Below are 15,143 nucleotides of genomic sequence, written 5' to 3' on the forward strand. Positions count from 1 at the left end.
CCGTATTGCTTGGCACACAGCAAAACTTAAAGGTGGCAACCATTATAATGATTATAGTTTTTAAAAATAAGATCATGGAATGTTATTTGGGAAAAAAAAAAGAAGAAGAACATTTAACATTTTAAATTATCCAGAGCAACACTATAGAGGACAAACAAGCTATCTGAAGGAAATCAGAACTGCGGACGAAATGCTGAAGTGGGGTCTCAAAGGAAGATTAGTGGCTTGTAAACAGGGAGGGGAAGAACATTCCAGGCAGAGCAAGACGGGGGCCCTGAACAGCAGGGAAGGAAGAAGCATGGAAAGGAGGTGCTGCCCTCCACATGGCCAGAGACAACATACAGAAGAGGACAAAGGAGGCGGCCTCCAGTTAGAAAGCAGTGGAAGGGCGTGGTTCTCCCTGTGCCTGACCCAGGCACTCAGGGTGAGGCACAAATTTTCCAAGGCTATTTGTTTGTAGATTACATTTTTCCTGAATAGAATCCAAATGTCTTTGTTTTTGTAAAGAGCACCATAGTTTCCAAAGAAAAGAGAAAACAGACTTCTTGGTCCAAGGGCTTTCCCTGAGAAATATTCTAATGGCTATGGGCCAAGGCAGGGTTCCACCGAGCTCTGCACTCAGAGAACAAGAGAGCAGTAGGCTAGAATCTTCTCCAGAACCTGTAAGAAAATGGGAATTTAGAGAACATTCCCTGGGAGATTTTTAAATACAAGTAATATGTCCTGTTGGATCTGCCCCAACTAAACCCTCCTACGTGAGGTTCCCAGAATATTGCATGCAATGTGAAAACTCTGTGCCTGGCAGGCGCTCTCACTTACACCCCACCCGACAGCCCTGCCTCCTCTTCCCTGTTTGGCATGGCCCTGCTCTTCCTACAGGTCCAGCTGAAAGACTCCTCCTCTGTGAGCTTTGCCTGGCAAATCTAGGCCCCAAAACCAGGGTGGGTGGCTGGCTTTGACCTCAGTGCTCCTACAGAGCCACGGACCCACCTCTACAGACAGTCACTGTACCGCTTTGTAATCATAGCACATCTTCTTCCCATCCAACACCACCCCCCCATCCCACACCATGTCTCTCAATTTTGAGAGCCAGTGATGAAGCAAAGATGGTGAATAGGAGCAGTCCACTCTGGAGGCAGGTAATAAGGGGGATGTTATCTGCAGCAAACTTTAAAAAGTACATATAATAAAAGTCAATCTTGCTTTAATTGTCACCATGTGCAGGCAATTCTAAACAATGTCAGAAATATTTAATAAAATACTCTTCCTCTCTAGGGCAAAGGGTATGTGGCAAGTGGCATACCGCTTGCTGTGCCACTCCTGTGATCATGCTCCAATGCCTTCTGTCCAGGAAAAGGACATGCATCAGGGACAGAATGCAAGGCTGGGCGGAGTTTTTCAGTCAAGAGTTACTCACTAAAGCCAAGGACGTGCCAGGTACCATGCAAGCCATTTTACATGCATTATAGCCAACTTCCCAACAACCCCGGCATATGGGCACCACTATTTGGTTAGGGTCATATGAAGAAACCAAATCTCAGCATAGTTCAACGATCTGTCCAGGGTTCAACCACAAGGAAGCAGTGGAGAGAAATTCAAAGCCAGATCTGTGTACCCAGCGTCTGTATTCTTTCTCCTGTGCCTGGACCACCATGGCTACCCTATACCAGGGGCTACAGCTGCAAGCCACACGTGTCCTTCTTAGAAGTTCACAGTCTAATGGAGAAAAAGACTCAGCAACTCACCATGATTCAGCTTAGCATGTGACAAGTAGCTTCAGGAATAAACCAGACTAAACCCCCCTATGATGGCCACCTCATTGTGGATTTAAGTCTGACAATCCAAGTGGGGGAGGAGGGCTTAGCAAAAGAAATAATCAGCAGGGATTGAACTTAAAACAGATGCTCTTCTGGATATACGCACATGCTCTCCTGCTTGGGTTTTATCACAAACAGCGCTGAGGTAGGTCTCATTGTCTTGAGTTTTCATAAGTGCTCAGAGAAGTTAAGTTACTCACCCAGGGTCACACAGCAGCTAGTAGTCAGTGGAGTTGGGGACTGAGCAGAAGCCTCTCTGACTTGGAAGCTGGGGCTCTGGGCACAGCAGCAGCCTGATGAGGATGGTGTGAACACATCCACCCTGCAGGTCCTCTTAGCGACCGGGGGATATAATACTGGCAAAGGGGATGAGGAAGAGGAAAACGATAATTCCTCATTTTCCTTTCAGCACTTTACAATTTATAAGATGTTTTCTCATACTGTCTCATTGGATCTCTATGAATTTGGAAGGATGGGTGGTTATTATCTCCATTTTGCAGATGAAAAAAAAACACGGAGGCTTTAGGAAAGTTATAAGAGTTTCCTGAGCTCATACTAAGTGGTTGCAGAGAGCCTATGATTTCTTCATCCGACTTGCTCCATGCATTATCACAGGTAACAGACAGGTACCTTTGTATAGCATCTGATTCTTGAAACAACCCCAGAAGGTAGGATGGGCAAATCTGATGCTCCCCACTGTATGGTGAAAGAAGCAGAATCCAGAGAGGGTAAGGGACTTCCCCAAGAAGTGGAACTGGGACTAGAAAGCAGGCGCTTGCTATCACACGACATGGAACAAATTATCCACTTACTCATTCAGCACCAACCTTAGCAGGCTTGCCAATCACTTGGGAGTGGGCATGTCCCTAAGAAGCCCCACCAGTGTGTTAGACATTCAGGTCCCCTCTCCTCCAACAGCTCTTAGATCCCCCATTACTGCCACCTCCAGATCTTGGTATCAAAAGGCAACTCTCACAGACTCTTAAGTCTGCTTGGCAAACAGAAGGCAAAGAGTGATCCAACAGTGGACCCCACCCACAACATAAGTGCATCTTAAATGAACCTGAGTTTATTTCCCCTTCCCTCACCCTTTTTTAAAGTTTCCCTCCAGTTCTAAAGAAAAGTATAACACTACTCCTCTGCCAACGTATTTCAAATTTCTTGATCAAGATCCTGTGATTACAAGCAACAAAACAAATAAAGACAATGACTTACAATGCAAGAACATCAATTATGCACAGTCCAGCCAGAATTCATTTAGTTCCTGAAAAACATACATTATCATTTTTGTTGTTTCAGATACATTATAGACACACAGTTGGGGACCCCGAGAAACAAGACCATGAGCTGGAAATGTCTGGGCCTGGGGATTATTAAGCATTCTAGAAGAGAAAAGACCAGGAGCTGACTGTGGCTCAGATCATGAACTCATTATTGCCAAATTCAGACTTAATTGAAGAAAGTAGGGAAAACCACTAGCCCATTCAGGTATGACCTAAATCAAATCCCTTATGATTATACAGTAGAAGTGAGAAATAGATTTAAGGGACTAGATCTGATAGAGTGCCTGATGAACTATGGACGGAGGTTCGTGACACTATATAGGAGACAGGGATCAAGACCATCCCCATGAAAAAGAAATGAAAAAAAGCAAAATGGCTGTCTGGGGAGGCCCTACAAATAGCTGTGAAAAGAAGAGAAGTGAAAAGCAAAGGAGAAAAGGAAAGATATAAGCATCTGAATGCAAAGTTCCAAAGAATAGCAAGAAGAGAGAAGAAAGCCTTCCTCAGTGATCAATGCAAAGAAATAGGGGGAAACAATAGAATGGGAAAGACTAGAGATCTCTTCAAGAAAATTAGCGATACCAAGGGAACATTTCATGCAAAGATGGGCTTGATAAAGGACAGAAATGGTATGGACCTAACAGAAGCAGAAGATATTAAGAAGAGGTGGCAAGAATACACAGAAGAACTGTACAAAAGAGATCTTCACGACCCAGATAATCACAATGGTGTGATTACTAACCTAGAGCCAGACATCCTGGAATGTGAAGTCAAGTGGGCCTTAGAAAGCATCACTATGAACAAAGCTAGTGGAGGTGATGGAATTCCAGTTGAGCTGTTCCAAATCCTGAAAGATGACGCTGTGAAAGTGATGCACTCAATATGCCAACAAATTTGGAAAACTCAGCAGTGGCCATAGAACTGGAAAAGGTCAGTTTTCATTCCAGTCCCAAAGAAAGGCAATGCCAAAGAATGCTCAAACTACCACACAATTGCACTCATCTCAACACTAGTAAAGTAATGCTCAAAATTCTCCAAGCCAGGCTTCAGCAATACGTGAACCATGAACTTCCAAATATTCAAGCTGGTTTTAGAAAAGGCAGAGGAACCAGAGATCAAATTTCCAACATCTGCTGGATCATCGAAAAAGCAAGAGAGTTCCAGAAAAACATCTATTTCTGCTTTATTGACTATGTCAAAGCCTTTGACTGTGTGGATCACAATAAACTGTGGAAAGTTCTGAAAGAGATGGGAATACCAGACCACCTGACCTGCCTCTTGAGAAATCTGTATGCAGGTCAGGAAGTAACAGCTAGAACTGGACATGGAACAACAAACTGGTTCCAAATAGGAAAAGGAGTATGTCAAGGCTGTATATTGTCACCCTGCTTATTTAACTTATATGCAGAGTACATCATGAGAAACGCTGGGCTGGAAGAAGCTCAAGCTGGAATCAAGATTGCCAGGAGAAATATCAATAACCTTAGATATGCAGATGACACCACCCTTATCACAGAAAGTGAAGAGGAACTAAAAAGCCTCTTGATGAAAGTGAAAGAGGAGAGTGAAAAGTTGGCTTAAAGCTCAACATTCAGAAAACGAAGATCATGGCATCTGGTCCCATCACTTCATGGGAAATAGATGGGGAAACAGTGGAAGCAGTGTCAGACTTTATTTTTGGGGCTCCAAAATCACTGCAGATGGTGACTGCAGCCATGAAATTAAAAGACACTTACTCCTTGGAAGGAAAGTTATGACCAACCTAGATAGCATATTCAAAAGCAGAGACATTACTTTGCCAACAAAGGTCCGTCTAGTCAAGGCTATGGTTTTTCCAGTGGTCATGTATGGATGTGAGAGTTAGACTGTGAAGAAAGCTGAGCACTGAAGAATTGATGCTTTTGAACTGTGGTGTTGGAGAAGACTCTTGAGAGTCCCTTGGACTGCAAGGAGATCCAACCAGTCCATTCTGAAGGAGATCAGTCCTGGGTGTTCTTTGGAAGGAATGATGCTAAAGCTGAAACTCCAGTACTTTGGCTAGCTCATGCGAAGAGTTGACTCATTGGAAAAGAATCTGATTTTGGGAGGGATTGGGGGCAGGAGGAGAAGGGGACGACAGAGGATGAGATGGCTGGATGGCATCACTGACTCAATGGATGTGAGTCTGAGTGAACTCTGGGAGTTGGTGATGGACAGGGAGGCTGGCGTGCTGCGATTCATGGGGTCACAAAGAGTCGGACACAACTCAGTGACTGAACTGAACTGAGAAGAGAAAACACGAAGCTCAGAGACGTTAAGTAAAATGCTGAAGGTCACACAGCACTCCACAGAGTCAAAAATGAAAACAGAATCTGAATTCAGGTCCGTCTGCCTCCACATTGCTTCCCTGCCCTCTTGGATTAAAATGTGTATTTATCCACCCTCAGGGCTGAGTGGAAGCACACCAAGGGCTGCAAACTGTGCCTCGGACACGGGTCTTTGGCTCTCCCATAACTGTCCTGCGTCCTAAAAGGATTAGAGTATAATGAATACTACATGCACAGGCAGAGCTGAGGCAAAAGAATGTCCAGTTCAACCTTGTTTCATTCTGCTTTATCATACTAGATAATGTCATTATTCTGACCAGATTCCAGTGGGATTCCTCTTTACTGGTGGTGTGAGGAAGACCACTAGTATGGTCTGGTATGACTTCAATGGCCAGTGCTATTCTTGGGAGGACAGTCAAGTGCTGTAGCTCCTTAAGCCTTGGGTGGGGGTAACTGAAGTGTAACCCACACTCCACAGTCCACCAGCAGGACCAAGCTGAAGCTACCCTCTGCAGGTAGCATCTCAGTGCTAGCCCCAAAATTACAGTGGGAGCAACTTGTACATTCAAGTTGGGATGGGTTTGGCAGATTGCTTTTTAAGGAATAACACTAAAATGCCATCTATTTTACATTCAGAAACTCACTCTGACTTTGTTCTATTTTGGTCATTTAAATTCATTTTAAAGATCATATTTTTCTTATACTTTGCTCCAAAGCCTTCATTTTGTTGTTGACTGAAAGCTATAAAAATCTGACCGAGGAATTCAGCCCAATTTTCTGGCTGATAGACCATGCTTCATTCATTCTCTTATTCATCTACCCACAGCTGGCTTGAACTCAGGACAAACTGCATGTTGATTTTATCCCACCTACCAAACAATCAACTTCACCAACAGCTGCCATCGAAAACAACCTGGGACTACCCCCTGGGACCTACCCTCCTCCTGCCCCCCGCCACCCACCCATCTTAGGGCCTTTGCACTTGCTACTTTCTCTGCCTAGAATATGCTTCCTCCAGATATTCACACAGCTTCCTCCCTCACTGCATTCCAGGCCCTGGCAAATGCCACTTCTTCAAAGAGCCTTTCTTGATTCCCCATCTAAAATGGTCTGCCCTTCCTCCATTCCATCCACCTTCTGTGATCCTGTTCTTTCTTCATAGTCTGAACTGAGACATTTATTATTTACTTATGTCTTTCTCCCCGAGGAGAATGGAAATAACATGAGGAGAGATATTTTGCTCACTGATATATCGGTAGTGCCCAAAACAGCACCTGTGGGTTAGCAGGCAATTTTTTTTTTAATAAACAAAGAATGAATGAGAATAAACTCTCTTCCCCAAACTCTCTTCCTCTTATTTATAAAGTCTTTCCAGGAAAATACTACAAAGGTAAAGGCCTAGAAACTGGGAGATAGTTTCAATCGCCTGAGCAGGTCTCTATGTTACCTGTGGATCAAGGAGCTCTCTACTTCAAAAACCTTCAGTGGCTCCCCATTGCTTCAACAGAGGACAGTTTTCCCTCATTGCTTAGAGCCTGGGTGAAGATTTAAGGCTATAAAAATAATCTGATGGTGACATTCAATGTGGGTGTGTATGCATATATTTATTGCACACACGTTTACCAAGTGTTTGCTACATGTCAGGTAGTCTGCTGAAAAAAATGCAAAAACCTGGTTCATCTCAATCACCACAATTTGGGGAGTGGTGGTGGGAGGATGCACAGGGAGATCATAAGTGATTGAGAGGGAGAGACTTGTCAATAACATGTAAGTATAACAAATGCCAGGAGATGGTTCTACACAAGCAGGCAGGAAAGAAGAATCAGTCCCTTCACTTGGATATAGGTAGGAGTCCAGAAAACCTCCTAAGGAAGCTGCATTTCAGCTGCATCTTGATGCACAGGTGTTTACCCGGCAAACAAGAGGTGCAGGGAAGGGGTTAAGAGCATTCCAGGCAGAGGATGAGGCCTGGAAGGATAACACACTCTGGAACTCCAGGTGATCAAGTCAGTTTCAAGTGTGGACCCTGAGCTAAGGCATGGTGAGATACCAAACAGAGAAGCAAGCAGGGTGTTTAAACAAAAGACACCACACATGAAGGGAGCCAGCCAGTCAGACCTGAGTTCAGGTGCTGACCATGTCACTAGCAATTCATTCTTCTCTGGGCTCTACTTCCCAGGAAGGAATTGACCAGGAGGTGAGGGGAGTGAGCAGCTCTCACTGGGGTGGGTAGAGGTGAAGAGCTAGAACCAGAAGCTCTGAAGAGGCTTATTAGGTTTAAAAACAAAATATTGAAGATGGGATTTCCCTGGTAGTTCAGTGTTTTAAGACTCTGCGCTTCCAAAGCAGGGGGCTGTGGACACAGGTTCGATCTCTGGTAGGGGAACTAAGATCCCAGATGCCACAGGACATGGCTGCAAAGCAAAAGAACCAACAAAAAACCTGAAAATGTGAAAATGCTGTCACTTTGCTTTGCTTTGAATCATAATATTTATTTTGAATTTGAAACTCATTCAGAAAAGGCTTTTGCATTTATCTACAGTGACCTGGATTTCATAAAGAGGCAGAGAAACCCTGGTTGAGGGCAACTTAAAGTCCCCTCTGATTCTTGCCTCCAGGTCTAAGATGACTGACAGCCAGGCATATGGAAAAAAGAAGAGAGGTGCAATGAATTAGCTGCTGAATTTAGGATTAGACCCAAATTGCAACTCAGATTATAGTACTTACTCCCTGGTGAGACAGGCAAGTTAATGAACTTTTTGGAGTGTCAATTTCTTCCTCTATACATGATGTTTTCCTCACAAGTTCATTTTGCAATTAATTTGAAATAATGGACTTATAAGCATCTAGCACATAGTAGGCATTCAATAAAAATCAGTTGACTGGAAAATCTTCAGTGGTCTCTCTGCGTCCCAGTCCCTAATCATAAAGGCTTCCCTTGAGTGTCTACCATTTGCTGAACCCTCTCCACAGCTATCTCATGTTCAAGGAGAAACTCACAATTTAATGCTTTGTCATCAGTTGAGCTCATTGCATTGTCTAAAGGTGGTTTAACTCTCAGAATACAGCATTGCTGGATGATGGGAATTTAGGGCATGCTGCTTGGAACCAGACCAGGATTCAAATCTTCTGAAATTTAAAGCTTTTTTTTTATTATTATTACTCTGGAAACCTATCCACTGCATGCTTTTATTTCCAACCGTTAAGCACTTTTCCCCCTTACTTTCCACATTTAACTCAAGGCTTCATATGCAAAAGGCAAGCTTGAAACGATCATAACATTTAAGCAATGAATATAACGACAGCTTACACTTGCATCGCAGGAAGATCTACATTCTATATTTAATAGCTTTAGTCATTTACAGCAAGAGTTATCACAGGCGCCCCAAAGAGGGAGGGCTGGAGAGGGAGAATTCTGCACCTTTGATTAAAGATGTCGTAGTCATAAGCTGTTTTGGAAATGATTAAGTGATAAATACAGTAAGTTCATCCTCAGTTCTGGGAACCCCACAGCACAGACAGTAATTTTCAGAGGCAGAAGCCATCATTATTATTTAAAGGTCTAAGCCTTAGTGTGTTCGCTAAGTACAGGGAAGGAGGAACTCAGGTATGGGGAGCACCTACTAGACACCAAGTTCTCTATCGCCTAAAACATCTAATGTCCACCCTCCAAGTAAAGACTTGTAACTAGACCACAAAAACAGGGGAAGAGGGAAATTAACAATGTCAAATAGCTCCCTGCCCCAGGTGCACACAATGCACATATAAAATATGATAAAGTGCCTACAATGCTTAAGAATATGCAAGGAAGGCTGGAAAACTAAGAAAGGAGATCTTGCCCTTTGTTGAGGAGATGGCTGTGTGCCATCATTATTCCTGTCTGCATCCCCAGACCCTACCTCCTACATCTGGTAGGAGTTAGGAACACGGAATAGGAAGCCAGATTTTGCAGCTCTGTGCAAATCCTACTTAGTAGCTGAGAGACCTTAGATAATCATTTAACCTCTCTGTCTCAGTTTCCTATTTGTGAAATGGAAAATAGTAATATCTCTGTCATACTGTAATTGTGTAGGATGAAAGGCACTAATAAGTGCAAAATGCTTAAGACAATGATGGCAAATAATAAGAGTTGCAAACATAACCACGTGTGGTCTTGCCAGATGCTGGGGAGGCCGTCTGTCCTCATCCCCACCCTGTGATGGTAATTGTAATGAAGCTGTCTTTTCCAGGTGGGGGAACTAAGAAAGTCCATCTGCCCAGGTCATCCAGTTCTGAATTGGCCTGAGAGTCCCACCCAGGCCCGCCTAGCAATAACAGTAAAACAGCATTTAATTGTTTTTTTCTTTTTAATGTTCTAGACCTTCACAGCTAGGTACACATTTACTTCTCACAGCAATTACATGAGGTAAGACTCGCTAACTCCCATTTTACAGATGCAGAAACTGAGAGAGAGAGAGAGTTTAAGTCATTTTCTTAAGACCTTAGTGTTAGCAAATACCAGGGGCGGATTTAAGGTCAAGCCTAAGTACCTGACTGTTCCCACGCGCAAGGACAGGGCCGCCGGTCCCAGGACCTGAAGCTGGACGGGCTGGTCAAAAGCCCCCTGCACCTTTTAGCCCCTTTTGGGAGGAGGGGTTTGGGACCGGGATTCTCAGGTCCGGGATGGGTCCCCTGGGCTGGGAGCAGGGGCGGGGCCTGCAGCGCCCGCCGCCTGCGCGGGGCGGGGCCGTCGAGAGCGGTCCGGGAGGAGGCCTACCGCACGGTCGCCCCACGGGAACCCGGCGGCGGCCCCGCCTGCGCGCTTTACCCGTCGCCCTCCCGGGCCCGTCGCGCGCGCGTCCCTTTCGCTTTTAGCCCCAGCTGCGCTGACTGCTAGCGATTACTCAGAATCGTCCCTTCGGTTGGCAGAGTGACAAAAATCGGCAGTGGCTGTCCGAGGACACCTGTTTACAAACAGGACCCCCGCCCCCAGCCGAAAGCACCCCAGGCCGAGAGCCCGGAAATCTCGGTTCTCCTCCCACTCGGCCTCTCGCTCTCAGTGGGACTGGTTTCGGGCCTCAGTTTGCCTGTTATGTGCTTGATGTCAAGAATGTGTGTGCAATCGAACGAAAGGTGCGAGGTGGAAACAGCCTGACATTTCTTTTAAGTCTTCTGTTTTCAGCTATCATTATTTTGAAAATTATATTCTTCTCCATCGTAATCTATTTTAATAAATATATTTTTAATTAAAAAAAAAAGTATGATTGGTCACCCAGGAAAAGTAGTTTGTTACTTATCCTGTGGTTCGAGTCCACTTGTTTGAAATACCAGCAGCTCTGGAAGGCCCTTTCAATTCCTTACGATCTGTTAATCTGATTCGTGTGGTTATTTTTTTTTTATTCTTCTCCTTTAAGACCTTTACAGTCTCACTGGTGACCGGTGGGATGGGAGAAGACTGGATTTTGCAGCCAGATATATTCGGTTAGAAGTTCTTGGTTTGCCACTTTTTTCGCCTATGGGACCTCGGTCAAGCCCCTTACACTTGGTGAGCCTCAGTCTCTCGTCTATAAAATGGGGAGGATACTCCCAGGATCGCGGGGAGAATTCAGGACGATATTTGTCAAGGGCCTGCCACGCGCGGGGTGACCCACGGAAGAGGGTGCAGGTGGGTGGGGACTTTCTCGTGCTGGGTTTCTCCGCTCGGCTCATCCTGGGGGGCCCGGAGTACCGCCCCCGCGCGACGGCTGAGCGTGGCGGACTCTCGGCCTCTCCCGGCGCAGCTGAGGCGGTCGTACCGGTTCCGAACCCTTCCCCCACCGGCCGGCTTCTGGCGGCAACCTGCAGGCAGAAGGCCAGGCTTTATTTACACAAAAGCAGCGGGTGGAAGCTGGCCTTGTAAGGACGAAAGAAACGTTGGCGGGCCGGGAACGTCGCCGGGGGAGGCAGTAAAAGCGGTTCTGATAGGAATCTGTGAATAAATAAATAACGTGAATCAAAGAATGCATTGAAATGCCCTCCTAGGATCACAGAAACCGGACCCTAAGGCAGCCTTCGGAATCCTCCCACACGTCCCACCCTATCTGATAACTTGTCAAAGAGGCCCAAATTGATTCTGGAGTTATTATCAAACCAGGACGCCTGCCACCCAGATCCTACGGTCCTAGGGTGGCCTCTGGGGCGCACCTTCCGGGCTGGGAGTGAGACCTGGGTCTGAAACAAAGGGAAAGGGAACCCCGTTTTATGAGCACCTACTCATGTGCTAGGCATTGTTCCTATGCGGTTTCACGACTCCTCACACCACGCTTTGAGCAGGATTCCGTACTCTGGTAGGCAGGGGAAGTTGCCTGCTCCAGAACACAAAAGCCGATAGATGGGACTGAATTCCAATACAGTTCTGTCCCTGGTTCCTTCCACCCAACCTTGCTGCCCCGGGCAGGGGGCAAGGATAAAGCGCAAAAGGCGCGTTTGCAACTACATTGGTGCGATGACCTAGCTGTTTCTTGGCGCCGCCCCTTCCCTCCTTTTTCTTTACCTACCTACAGGATATCCAAAGCCTCTTGTAGTTCTACCTATCAGCTGATTCGCTGCTGCCGCGCCCGCTCGCCTAATTTAGCAGCCGGAAGTCGCAAGTCCGGCGACAGCTGACCTAGAGCCCTTAGTCTTATCATTGTCAAAGCCAGTGTTGGCCCAGAGGACACACAGGTGCGCCCAGGGCACGTATTTCTCCAGCCTCCGCCCTAGTCACGGGGCTGCATCCGGTCCAGGAGCCAAGGAAACTGGTCCAGCTGCTCCTTTCCCGGCAGGGCCCCGCCCACGCCCACCCCAGCGGAGGCCCAGAACAGGTTTCTTCACTTTCCCTGGCCCAGTTCCCGCCTCGGGCGACAAAGGGAAGCCGGTTGCTCAATGTGCCTGAGGATCGTTCTGGTTCGCAGGCAACTCGTGGACGAGCCATCAGTCGGGTGGCCCCAACTCAAGCCACCAGGCACTGTACACCAGCTTGTGCACCGAGGTCTACCCAGCAAACCCTTAGGGTTCCTCAGGTGACACCTGGGCCCCTTGCTCTGTGCAGGGCCAGCCAGCATCAGGTCCCAAGGGGAAGGTGAGCAGAATGGGATGAGTTACCCGGCCGCCTGGGTCCACCCAGCAATGGGGGGTGTGGGAGTCCAGTGTCAGGCTTGACCTGGGGGCGGCACACTGTCACTGGCCACTGGCCCTCCATCCTCATGTGCCCAGGGTTCTTGGGGACTTTCTCAGAAGCCTGGCTCCTCTGTTTTAGACCTCTTGGCCAAGAGGAAAGCTTGGGCAAAAAACCCTTCAGATAGAATTTACTCACACATATTTACTGAGTGCCAGGCACTGTGCTAGGCCCTGGGGAGATCACCATGACCCAGACACAGAACCTGCTCTCAGCAGTTCTAGCTTAGTGAGTCAGCCAGGTAACAAACAGATCATTTTAATACGGGGCAAAGAACCATTTCCTGGCGCTTGTCTGGGAGAAGACCCTGAGTTGGTTAGAGGTGGGGTCAGGAAGCTTTAGGAAAAACTTTCTCAGGCTTCAAACACTGCTCTTTTCCTTCTTCCTTTCATCTCTCAGCACTCATTTCTGGAGTACCTGCACCATGCTGAGAGCTCAAGGAGCAGTCGATGATATTAGGGTGTCGTGTTTAAAACATCAGGTCTCTGGCTTCAGCCACTTACTTTGTGCCACTGGATGATTTGCATAATTTCTGGAGTGCATAACTCCACTTTCTTTATCTGTAAAATAGGGATAAAGATAATACCAGCTTCATAGAACAAGGTCTGGCCCATGGTAGCTATTAATGAGTGGAATCTATTGTATTACTTTGTCGTTTGTGGTTCACATACTTCTTCTAGTCTGCATGACAACCACCAACCCTCCACCCCCACTGTGGTTGGTGCTCAGGTAACTTCATACCCATTTTACAGATGAGGAAGCTGACTTGGACAAATTAACAGGATGGCTCATGTCTGGTAAGTTTTCAAAGCCAGGATCCTGGGGAGGAGAAGCCTCCTGAAATAGGGGAGATATTCTGACCTTCATCTGCCCTCCCTGAAACCCCAGATGACTGGTTAAGACTGAACTGTCTGGGGAACTTCCTTTGACCTAGATCCTGTGGGCTCTACCAGAACACCAGCCAAAAAATGCAAGCAGCCACACCCTCAGCCTTCTTGCCCCAACCTGCACTTCATGCTGGGGATTGTGCTTTCAGGGACTGTTCTCTCCAAGGGGGGATTATAACTGGACAGCTACTGTGTGCCAGACCCTACACCAGGCATGCTCATGAGGGCTATTTCATCTTCTGTGAGCCATCGTCTGTGGTCAGGGAAAGGAGGAGGAAAGAATCAGCTTATCCCAATAATAATTATGTGTCCACATTAAACCTTGACACATGTGCATTCAACCCCGAGTGCTCTTTCTAAAGTGCAAATGTGACTATGTTATTACAACTCTCTTGTTTAAAATCTCTCAGTGGTCTCCCACTGCCTTTTTAGAGTCCACACTGAGGAAAGGCAGACTCAGCTAGTCACATTATCACATCTGCTATTTCCACTGATCTCCTGGCCTTTGCATATGCAATTCCTTCTTCCTGGAATGCCCTTCCCAGCTCCTCACTTCCTTTCCTACTTTTATATGGTTAAATACTATTTATCTTTCAGCTCTCAGCTAGATGTCACCTCCTCCAGGAAGCCCTCCTTGTCCACTCAAACAGGGCTAAGCCTGACTACACTCTCTTCTAAGTATCTGTTTAACAGTCTCTCCCACTAGATGGTGAGCTCCTTGGTCAGGGATGGTGTTCTCAGCACCAAGAATTGTATGACTCATAACAGGCATTCAATAAAAATTTAATGGATGGATGAGAAAATGTTGAGCATGAAGATCATCTCCATTTAACAGAGGAGAAAACCAAGTCTCAAAGAAGGCAAAAATACCTATCTTAGGTCAGATAGCTGGTTAGTGGGTGAATTGAGCTAGAGATAAATTCTTCCAAGTCCCATCTTGTTTCACTATTTTACTTATATTGAAGATAATACAACCTCCTTCTAAGTTGTCTTATTGAAGTTGTTCTTAGCACTGCCTCTCCACATTTTACAGAAACAGATTCTGGGTCCCGATAGTGGAATATTTATGAATACCAATCATCAAGCCTATAGTTAGTCACCGGGACTGATTTTAGGTGCCTGAGACAGCTTATATCTCATGACACCTTAGAGAGGACATTATGATGTCTGCTTAACACATGAGGAAGCTTGTTCAGAGAGGTTAAGTGATTTGCTCAAAGTTCCACAGCCTTCAAACCCAAGTTAATCTCCAGCTCCTAAGCCCAGGTTTTTTCCATCTCCCCAGACAGCTTCCTGACCATGGCTCTGGATTCAGCTCTCATGTAGCTTTAGGCACCAACTGGACCCAGGTTCTCTCTGAAAAGGGATATAGACGAAACTCCATAACTTCCAGGGATCTTTTGGACTTGACCCAAATGTCATCCTAACGCTGCCTTTTTTCTCTGGCCACTCCTCTCTTTTCCCTTGGGTTGCAGCATCTGCACTGGCTCCACCTCTGGGGAAAAGTCAGGGCATGGGAAGCTGTCCTCGTTCCTTGTTCCCAGTAAATGGCCCCCTTGGGAACCAGGCAGGTAGGAGCAGATCCTCCTGTTCTCAGGTGTCTCAACAAACAAACTATTTAGCAATTACACATGCCTTTGGATGGAGCACCCACAGCCTTTCCTGACTCTGAGGAG

At 46.3% G+C, this 15,143-nt stretch overlaps 1 long non-coding RNA gene across 1 annotated transcript in view; it reads right to left on the bottom strand.

Moving 5' to 3' along the window:
- Positions 1–8,593: 8,593 nt before the first annotated feature.
- The window catches only part of LOC138987245 (uncharacterized), a 38,711-nt gene continuing 32,161 nt past the window's right edge, over positions 8,594–15,143 (bottom strand). The window contains exon 3 of the long non-coding RNA XR_011463712.1: positions 8,594–11,353. This is a non-coding gene — a long non-coding RNA (uncharacterized lncRNA). The remainder of the gene's footprint in view (positions 11,354–15,143) is intronic.

This window comes from Bos mutus, chromosome 3 (genome assembly GCF_027580195.1).
Source record: "Bos mutus isolate GX-2022 chromosome 3, NWIPB_WYAK_1.1, whole genome shotgun sequence".
In the NCBI taxonomy this organism is placed as follows: domain Eukaryota; kingdom Metazoa; phylum Chordata; class Mammalia; order Artiodactyla; family Bovidae; genus Bos; species Bos mutus.